Below are 11,317 nucleotides of genomic sequence, written 5' to 3' on the forward strand. Positions count from 1 at the left end.
CTCCACTCTCATATGAATAACAGGCCTCTGAAATAGACTGGAATTCTGATTGAGGTACACACCGTCTAATTACCTGGTCAGCACCATACCTCCATAGATATGGGTTATCCCATACATAGTATTTGGACTCGCTTTTCAGCTTGTTTTTCTGATGCTTAGTGAAGTTGGGAAGAAAAGTATGGCTAACTAGATAATTAGCTATAGGTGCATACCAAGGGGCTACATCAGATATTGCCTGTAAGCTATCAAATGGGAAATTATCATTGATAGGGATGGAGTCATCTTTAATGTGCTCAAGGCGACTCAAGTGGTCAGCCACTAAATTTTGGTTACCACTCCTATCTTTAATTTTCAGATCAAATTCTTGCAGTAGTAGCATCTAACATATTAGCCTTGGTTTAGACTCCTTTTTAGCTAATAAATACTTTAGAGCTGCATGATCAGAGTACACTACTACCTTAGTACCAAGTAAATAGGCTCGAAATTTATCCAGAGCAAAAACAATAGCTAGAAGCTCCTTTTCAGTAGTAGTGTAATTAGATTGAGCAGCATCTAAAGTCTTAGATACATAAGCAATTACAAAAGGGACGTTACCTTCATGTTGAGCCAGTGCTGCTCCTACTGCATGATTGGAGGTGTCACACATGATTTCAAATGGTTGACTCCAGTCTGGTCCCCTCACAATCGGAGCTTGAGTCAATGCGGTCTTTAGCTTATCAAACGCTTGTTTGCAATCCTCACTGAACTCGAACTCAATGTCTTTTTGTAGTAGTCTGGATAAGGGTAGTGCTACCTTACTGAAGTCCTTAATGAGTCTCCTGTAAAAACCTGCATGGCCAAGGAACAAACAGACTTCCCTCACAGAGGAGGGATAAGGTAAACTAGAAATAACATCCACCTTTGCTGGGTCTACAGAGATACCAGTATCAAAAACAAAATGTCCTAGAACAATACCTTGTTTTACCATAAAATGACACTTTTCAAAATTTAAAACAAGGTTTGAACTAACACACCTGTCTAATACTTTAGACAAACTATCCAAGCAAAGGTTAAATGAATCATCATAAACGCTAAAGTCATCCATAAAAACTTCCATACAAGTCTCAATGAGATCAGATAAAAGACTCATCATACACCTTTGGAAAGTAGTTGGTACATTGCACAAGCTAAAGGGCATTCTCTTGTAAGCATAAGTCCCAAAAGAACATGTAAAAGTAGTTTTTTCCTGATCTTCAGGAGCTATATAGATTTGAAAATAACCTGTATAACCATCTAGAAAGCAGTAGTGAGATTTACCTGACAGGCGATCAAGCATCTGATCAATGAAAGGCAAGGGATAATGATCCTTACGAGTGGCTTGGTTTAGACGCCTATAATCAATGCAAACTCTCCATACGTTCTGCACTCTGGTTGTCAGAAGTTCTCCTTGCTCATTCCTTATTGTTGTGACTCCAGACTTCTTGGGCACTACTTGTACTGGGCTGACCCACTCGCTATCTGAAATGGGGTAAATGATATCTGCTTCAAGAAGTCTGATTACTTCCTTCTTGACAACTTCCAAGATGGTGGGATTCAATCTTCTCTGAGGTTGACGGACAGGCTTTGCTCCTTCTTCTAAGAATATTCTATGTTCACAAATTTGAGGGCTGATGCCTACTATATCTGCCAAGCTCCATCCAATTGCTTTCTTATGCGTCCTCAACACACTAAGCAGTTGTTCTTCTTGTTGGGAAGTGAGCTCCCTTGCAATGATAACTGGAGACTTTTGCTTGTCCTTAAGGTACGCATACTTGAGGTGTGGAAGAAGGGGCTTTAGTTTCATTTTCCGCTCATGGTTTGGTTCTGAATTTTCTGGGGCTGGTGAAAATGGTGATGAATCTTCAGTATGTTCAGAGGGTGTCCCCACACTTGGATCTTGCTCCAGGTGACTCTCTTCCATTTCTTCCTGGTGGGTTGCAGCTATAATTTCATCAATGATGTCACATTGGAATATGGAGTGGTCTTCTGGGCGATGCTTCATTTCTTCATCTAGATTGAAGCTCACTGTTCTGCCATCTACCTCAAAGGAATAGGTAACCGAAAAGGCATCCAGCTTGAATTTTGAAGTTTTCAAAAATGGTCTACCAAGCAGGATCGACGAAGATCTTCCTGAGTCATTTTGGGGCATCTCCAAGATATAAAAGTCAATGGGAAATGTGAGCCCCTTAATGCTCACTAATACATCTTCAGCAATTCCAACCACTGTGATAATGCTTTTATCTGCTAACACAAAACGAGCTGCCGACCTTTTTAAGGGAGGGAGCCTTAAAGCATTATATATGGACAGGGGCATAATACTCATGCATGCTCCTAAATCACACATACAGTCAGAAAATATCACACCTCCAATGATACAGTTAACCATGCATGGGCCTAGGTCACTACATTTTTCAGGTATATTTCCCATTAAAGCAGATATAGAACTACCTAAAGGAATAGTCTCTAATTCATTAATTTTATCTTTATGTATGCACAACTCTTTTAGAAACTTTGCGTATTTAGGCACTTGCTGAATAACATCAAAAAGTGGAACAGTTACCTCAACCTTTTTGAAGATCTCTACCATTTTGGGATCAAGTTCCATCTTCTTTCTGGGCTTCTTAGCAAGGTGTGGAAATAGAATAGGAGTGGCATCTTTTATAGCTTCAGCTTGCTGGGGTTCTGCTTTCCTTGGTTGGGCTGCTTCTGCTTCAGCCATGCCTTGTACTTCATCTTCTTCTTCAACATCCTCTACCTCAACCGTGTCCGCAGCTGGGGCATGTTCTGATGGGCTTGATTCCTCTGGATTCCTCTCTTGCAGTGTGGTTCCAGATCTCAGGGTAATGGCATTGATGCCACCCTTGGGTTAGGTAATGGTTGAGAGAGGAGTCCACCAGAGCTTGAAGACTGGTTGTTAGAGTTATTCAGTGATCCAATCTCTGAGACAAGGGCTTGCAAGGTAGAGTTCAAACCATTTAGATTAGATGTAAGGTTGTTTTCCATGACCTACTATCTCCGATCAATAGATTGTAGTAACTCATCATTGGGAGATGAAGAGGGGTAAGTGATCTGAGGGGTTTGCTGAGATACTTGAGGCTGCCTTAGATGAGGTACTCTGTAGGCCTGATTCTGATTCTGCTGCCTGAAGTTGTTATTGTTATTCCACCTCTGGTTTCCATTGTTATCTCTGCCTCCTCTGTTATGATTATCCCTCCAACCCTGGTTAGAATTGTCCCTCCAACCTTGGTTGGGGTTATCCTGTCATCCATGGTTGTAGCTGCCACCCTGATTGTACCCTTGATTGGGGCGGTCATAGAAGTTATGAGTGGCTGCCACAGTGTAGTCTTCCTGTTGGAGTTGTAAACACTCATCAGTATAATGACTGTAATCGGCACAGATCCCACATACTCTTTGTGGAACCAACTGTTGGCTTTGCTGTGGTGGAGAAGGCTGAACTTGCTGAGCTTGTTGTTGACTTAGTTGCATCTGCTTCAGTAAGTTGGTCATTTCACATAAGCTCTGAGTTATAGCAGCAGTCTCTTTGTTAGAGGATACCTCTACAACAACTCTTGACTGACTTTATTTCTACCTGTGATTCCTAGTAGATTCAGCTAAGTCGCTAATCAATTGCCATGCCTCATCCGTAGTCTTGTACTTTTTTATAGACCCATTGCTAGCACCTTCCAATGTGGTCTTATCTTGAGATTTCATGCCCTGTGTAAAGTAGCCGAGCAACACTATCTTGTCAATCATATGGTGGGGACATGCTTCCAGAAGATTATTGAAGTGCTTCTAATATTCGTAGAGAGTCTCAGATTCATCCTGAACGATCATGGAAATGTCTTTCCTTAGTTTATCGGTAACCTCAGCTGGAAAGAATTTCTCCAAAAATTCTCTTCTAAGCGTATCCCAGTTAGAAACGGTTGCTCCGGGTTGAGTGAAGTACCACTCTTTTGCCTTCCCCTCAAGAGAGAATGGGAAAGCTTTTAACAGAATAGAAGTTTTGTCAGTACCATCACGCTTAACAGTAGAACAAGCTGTCTGAAAATCCCTAAGGTGCTTGATAGGCTCTTGAGTAGGTAAGCTATGAAACATGGACATCAAGTTGAGTAGTGCAGTCTTTATTTCAAATTCTACAGCCACTGCTGGGTGGCATGACTAGTATGGTTGTAGTGTAAAATTATGGGCTCCAGCCTCCTGGATAGTGACTCTCCTAGGTGCTGCCATGTCACCTGCACGTGAATCAACTGGATTAGTAGAAAGGAGCTTGTTTCTTCCTTAGATGACGTTTCAGATTCGTTCTCAGAGAAGACTAGCTGACGCCGAGCTTGCCTTATACGTGAAATAGTTCTTTCAATCTGAGGGTCAAATACTGGCAAGCTTGGATCAGAAAGTAAACGCGTCATTTAATGAAAGAAACATGCAGCTCATAGTAACAAAATAAAAAGAAAAATGTAATTAAATAAATTCCAATAAAAAATCAGCACATTATTGCAACTCCCCGGCAACAGTGCCAAAAATTGACGTGGGCGGAAATTGGTAGATTAAGAATTAATTGGAGAAATGGCGTTGCGAGTACAGTTCTTAACAGGCAAAAATCCACTTGTCAATTTAGAAAAAGGGTTATCACAAATTTTAGAAATAAAATACTGGGAGTATGAGTCTCAGGTCGTCTCCCAACGAGTTGCAGGAAGATGTGCTATTTTATCAATCAGAGGTTTTCAAAATGGGTTTTGAGTTTTATGAACAGAAAATTAAATTAGAGAATTTATATGATTTAAATAAAATCATGACCGGGAGAAGATTAATTGGAAGTTCTATCCTTGTTGGTATTTTATCAAGATCAATTAATAATTAGTCATTGTTTTCATTTAGTTAACCCTCAACGAATAAGGGAAAGTCAAATTAAAAGTCAACTTCTATTCACAACTCCTAATCCTCTCCCTTGGGAAGGATTAGAGTTAGTGACTAACAAGCCAACCAACAATGAACCAATTATAATTGAACTCTTGAGTATTCCAACTCAAGGTTCTCCTTTTAATCAACTCCCAATCAGGTTGGGGAACTACTCCATCATTATAAATGTAAACTTCACAAAATCAATAGGGGAAATAAGAAGACACATAATAAATAATGATGAAAAAGATTAATTAAAAGTAAAAATAGTTTTGCATTAATAAACTATGAAAATAATCCAATATCAACTCTAGACAGATTGAGAATATGGAAGAGTAAATGAAAAGTAAATAACAAACTATAATGACCAGTACTGGAGGTAGACTCTTCTCAAAAGCTAAAGCCAAAAATCTTCAAATCCTAATTTATGAATGTCAAAAAAGAGAAACCTAAAGGAGGAGTAAAATCTGATCTAAAAACTTGAAAAAAAATGCGGAATGAATTGTTGCCTTTGTCTCTACATGTTCCCTTGTTCTAATATGTGTTTCTGGGCCGAAAATTGGGTTGAAATGCGGCCCAGAAACTATACCAACGACTTCTGAAATTCTGTAGATCGCGCACGTCAGGCGACCGCGTCATCCACGCGTTCGTGTCACTTAGCGTTTCTTGTACCACGCGTGCACGTCGTCTATGCACTCGCGTCGTTCGTGCAGCTTCCAATCCGCGCAGTCGCGTCAGGCACGCGAGTGCGTCACTGTGATTTCTTCCATTTTGCGCGGTCACGTGAGCCATCCTCCCGCGTGACTTCTCGTTAGTCATCTCCTCAATTCCTTGTGTTCCTTCTGCTTTTGCACGCTTCCTCTTTATTCTTTACGCCGTTCATGCCCTATGAAGTCTGAAACACTTAACACACAGATCACGGCATCGAATGGTACGAAGGAAAATAAAAATATACAACTAAAAGGTCTTTAGGAAGCAAGTTTTCAATCATAGAATATTTTTAGGAAGGAATTGTAAATACATGCAAATCATATGAATAAATGGGCAAAGACTTGATAAAACCACACAATTAAACACAATGCGAATCATAAAATAGTGGTTTATCACTGGGCCGGCCAGCGTTACAGGGAATGCTCAGCATCTGACCGCGTCGCCTACTCCTTTCAGGTTCATTCTTGCTTCGAAAGCTGTTAGGTGCTCCAGGGGATCCTTGGTCCCGTCGTACCTCATGTCCGTTGGCTTGTCGAAATTCTTCGGAAGCGAGACCTTGAGGATTGTGGGGTGGAAGGGGGTGGCCCCCATGATCACGGGTTCTTGCTGTTTCTTGGCCTTCCCTCTTTGGGATTCCCCGCAGCCCTCGGACTTGTCTTGATAGGGTCGAGAGGTCGCCTGCGCGTGTGCTTCTTCGTGCTTTATTGGGCTCCTTTCTCGGCTCTCTAGTCTTCGGGAGGGGAAGCGAGTGCGGGCACGAGATTGGCTGGCGTCGCCGCGGGAATGGCTGATGTCTCCGTGGGATCGACTCCTCGCTGCCAGCTCCCGTTCTAGGTTTTGTACTATGTGTCTGAGTTCTTGCATAATCTTGACGCTATCGGCTCCTGTCCCTCCGAAGGGACGCCTCTCAGTGGTTTTGGTGTAAATTTGTTGGTTAGGCTGAACGGAGAAACAGGGGTGTTCGGTGGTGCGAGCTGTCAAACTCGCCCGACTCAGGCGAGCCTCACCACCTTCGCGAAGCTCCTCCGACGTAGGAAGTCGCTCCATGTCTATAGGGTCCCCACAAATGGCGCCAATGTTCATTACCTAGGGCCCTCGGGGTCTCGGCCGGTCAGGTGATTGTGAGAAGGGGAACGTGCGAGACCCTGAGCTAACGTGGAGTGAGGACAAACACGTGTTGATGACGCCGGAGGTAGTGTGGAGCGTGGGAGTGGCCACCTGCAAAGACACTCTGACGAGCAAGTCATTGTCCGTACAATTTGATAGCCAAATTAGGTAAGGTGATGTGTACCTTGGGGAGAGTGCTGTCCTCTCCCTTTATATACTGTGCTGGGTGGGCCTAGAGGTGACCTGGCCCACTGGCCAGAATGCTTGCGCTATCCCCACGCACGTGGGGAGTAGCTGGTCGTTCTAAACGTCAGGTCGGGGTTTTGGGTCTTGCTCTGGTGAGTCTGACCCGACCGTTCTTGCTAGTCGTAGGGTTCGGGCCGTGGTGTTACGGCCGTACGTCGGCCGGGTCGGATGTTCGAGGACCGACCCTGTTGAGTTATCTTGGATAGATTGGGCCTGGGTCAAAGATAGTGCCCCGATCTGGCGACCAGTTGGACTGGGCTTGTAGCGGTCCTGTAACATGTTTCTTCTTCTTTTTTTATCTTCATCACAATCTTTTTCTTCTTTTTTTCTGATTCATCTTTTCTTTTTTATTTTACCTTCTCAAGTTTCTTCTTGTTTTACTCTTTTAATAAGAATAAAAACAAAAAAATTAAACAAAGAAGAAGAAGAAACATATAATGCTGCAAAATTACTTGAAAGAGGATGAACTTACATTCATTTAACTAAAAGAAAGAAAGAAATAAGGAAAAAAAGAAGAAGAAAAAAATGCAGCATTAGAGAAAATATTTTTCTGTATTTGCAGCAAATTTGGGTGTAACACGAAGATATTTGGGTGTAATACGAAGATATTTGGCTGTATTTTAAGAATTTTTTGTGTATTTTTATTCTGATAAGTTCTACATAATTCAAAACTCTTCCTCTTCCTCTTTCTCTTCTTCATCTTCTACTGCCTCTTCATCTTCTATTACTTCTTCTTCCTCATCTTCTTACTTCGTTTACTTATAATTCTACTTGGGAGAAAAAATCAAACAAAGAAGAAAAAATACATAGTATTGCAAAATAATAGAAAGATGAGGAGGAAAAAAATGTAGCAACAACAACGGTAATAAAAAAACGACGATAAAGATGAAACAGCGAAGAAAAAGGAGGAGAAACGCAAAGAAAAAGGAGAAGAAGAAGGAAGAGGAGGAGGAGAAAGAGGAACGTGAAGAAGAAGAAGTGTCGCGTGTGTTATCACGTTCCAGTAGGTGAATGTAGTTTTTGTTAGATTTGGTCCAACTTGTAAGACTTGTAAGCCAAAAAGACTTGTATATGTAGCATAACTCATTAAATTATTAAAAAGTATTTGCACTAAAAAACAAAAACAAAAAAAAGAGAAAACAAAGAGACATACTTGTTAAAGAAGTCGCATATGAGGGGGAGTGAAGAAGTCACGGTACACAACTGATGCGACTCCTTCCAATACGACGCCGAGTGCCTATAAAGATACGATAAACAATAACCCTTAGCAGTACTAATTGGTCCGTTGTGTATTCGCCTCCTTATACCAATTTCCTTTTTCATTTCCCCTACCAGCCATTCATCATCAGGAAAGTGATAATGAAGCGTCCAACAGACACCATCTACCTTCCCCATGATGTTTGGGTGCTAATTATCGTGAAAGCCGCAGCAAACTCCATCCAGGACTTGTGCAGTCTTAGGATGTCATGTACTGATGTGCCTAATGAAGGGGAGGAGGATATTGTGTACCAACGTGCCTCGATTCCATATACACAGCAAATTTGGTAGAGCTCGTATCGTCGAGACCGGTAGACAAACAACTGTTACAACGATGCAAGTAGAGCGAACACATGGACATTTTATTTCGGGCCAGCGTGGAAGAGATATTCATTTGATAGCATCGTCATGTGGGGATGAAAATGATACACACTACTGCAGCCCATGGCCATCTGGCCGCCCAGTACGCACTGTCAATGATGCTGATGCTTCATAACGATGACAACGAGGCAAAGAACAAGGGAATTGAAACATTTCGTGCACTTGAGGCATCCGGTTCACTAACAATCTGCAAAGTGGGGTTCCGAGAGGTTATCAAACATTTGTGGACAACTCAACATCGTGTGCCTATACTAAATAGAGAAAATCAAATCTGTGTTTTGCATACATGCCTAAGCCGTGGCAACATGGGTGCTATTTACCACTATCAACGCCATGAAAGAGGGTGGCCTGTAAACGATGGTGATGGAGATGTAGTTATGTTCCGTGCATACATTGTCGCGTCGACTATGAGTTGATGCTGTTTGTCAACCTCTTCTTCTAGGATTAGGTTCAGCTTTCCTTTTATTATGCAAGATAACTCTTATTTTTCTAATATATGTATTCTATAATTATATATATCGTCAGCAAGTTTTGTGCCAGTTGATTATTTCTCTCTTTTTTATATGTTGTTCAATAGTCGAATGAAATGAATTACTAAATTTCAATATATTTAATATCAGCTGAAGTGGCCGGCTATTCAAATTCATTGTATAATAATAAATCTCCACAAACTTCGACCACCGGGAGAATTTGAAAAAGTTGACCAAGGTCATGCATGGAATATTTGATGATTTTTTTTCGTCCGAACACTGATGAGTGAGTCATGCATGTGATGTTTGCTACTTTTTTTTCCACTCGAACACTCCTAAGTAAACACATATTACGGTATAGTATTTCTATTTGCATAAAATATGTTATATCTTTTTTAAACATACGTAAAACACGTATTTCGAGGTTGACATAATTTTAGTTTGAAAGGACATTTTGTGCATCGCGGTTTAGGGTTGTTCATATATCGATAGTAAGCATACAATTGATATTTGTTGATACCAACGTTTTGTTTTTCCAAAAAATTGTAATTCATGTGTTTTCTCATTTCATATTCAATACTTATTTATAAAATAAATTTTCTTTTCAAGTGCTTCAATTATCCCTTTTCGTCACTCCCCATTACCTTTCTAAGTTACCAATTCTATCTAAAATTACTGTCACATCCTAAATTATCACATAATCCCAAGCAAAAAAGGATATCAAAAGGTTAATTAAACACTCTTTTTTCTATTCAACCATCACATCAGTAATCTAAAACTTGTTGTCAAATCTCATTCCACAGAAACACATCCCACATGAAGGCATAATTAGTCCTAGGTCCTAGGATATGCATTTATTGCTTGCACTATGCTATCCACCATAGTCGATATACTTTGAATAGAGATTTTCAATCCTGGCATAAGTGTTTATTTATAAATATAATAATTCGTATATGTCCATTATATTAATTAGTTCAATAGTCACTTTACGGCTAGTTACCAATATAAACTAAGTTATAACAAATTTTTTTAATTGACAATAAACAACCGTGCATTTTAATTATGTCAATTTACCGGATCAAACTGACATTTTTTATACACAAAAGTAGATACACAATCAAAACATCATCCACATGTTAGGAAAGGATAATCGTTCATAACAAAACAACATACATTGCTAGCTATTGTATGGGCAAATAACATAAACATAAATTCCCAACAACATATTTAGGGGAAGATTACTGAGAGTGGTAAACAACCATGTTTATTAAAATGTAAACATTTCCAAAAAGATATTGATCTCATAATCATCCAGGCAATGCACACACGAGACAACGGACACATCCTGCACATCACCCATGGTCCCGCGGGTAGTGCAATTGGGGGACCGACAAACCATGGGCTGTTCTGGATCCGAAGGTCTCTCATCCACCCACTACTCCCAGAAAATATCTGTGAATAACTCCCTGCACCTTTCGATCTCCCCAGAAGAATGGATAACTTCAAAAATTTCAACACCGCTTTGCATTTTGTCTTCGTGATCACACAGTAGCAGCATGGCACACAAGTAACCGGCTTCAACGCTGCCCTCCATTGAGACCCGAGTAAGTAGGTCCATTCCAAGGTCACATCTGACAATCCATAAATACTCCAGCAACCCCTATCGAAGTATAGCATCTGGATTTCTTGCTTCCACGTAGCGGTCAAGGAACCTCCTTTCAGGCTGGTCAAAGTAAAACAAAAAGAATACTAACGGTAACACCACATCGTCGCATGTTTGTATACAATGTCGGAACTCGCTGCATCCAGAAACAACTTGCAAGTTGATGAGCGGATATTTTATATGCTTTTTGGGGGTGCTTTAATATAGTTTTTAGTTGGATCTAGCTACTTTTTAGTATATTTTTATTAGTTTTTATGCAAAAATCACATTTCTGAACTTTACTATGAGTTTATGTGTTTTTCTTTAATTTCAGGTATTTTCTAGCTGAAATTGAGGGACCTGAGCAAAAATCTGATTCAGAGGCTGATAAAGGACTGCTGATGCTGTTAGATTCTGACCTCCCTGCACTCGAAGTGAAATTTTTGGAACTACAGAAATCCAAATGGTGCGCTCTTAATTGTGTTGTAAAGTAGACATCCAGGGCTTTCAAGAAATATATGATAGTCCATACTTTGCCCAAGTTTAGATGATGCAAACTGGCGTTTAACACCAGCTTTCTGCCCTATTC

This window comes from Arachis duranensis, chromosome 1 (genome assembly GCF_000817695.3).
Source record: "Arachis duranensis cultivar V14167 chromosome 1, aradu.V14167.gnm2.J7QH, whole genome shotgun sequence".
Taxonomy (NCBI): Eukaryota; Viridiplantae; Streptophyta; class Magnoliopsida; order Fabales; family Fabaceae; genus Arachis; species Arachis duranensis.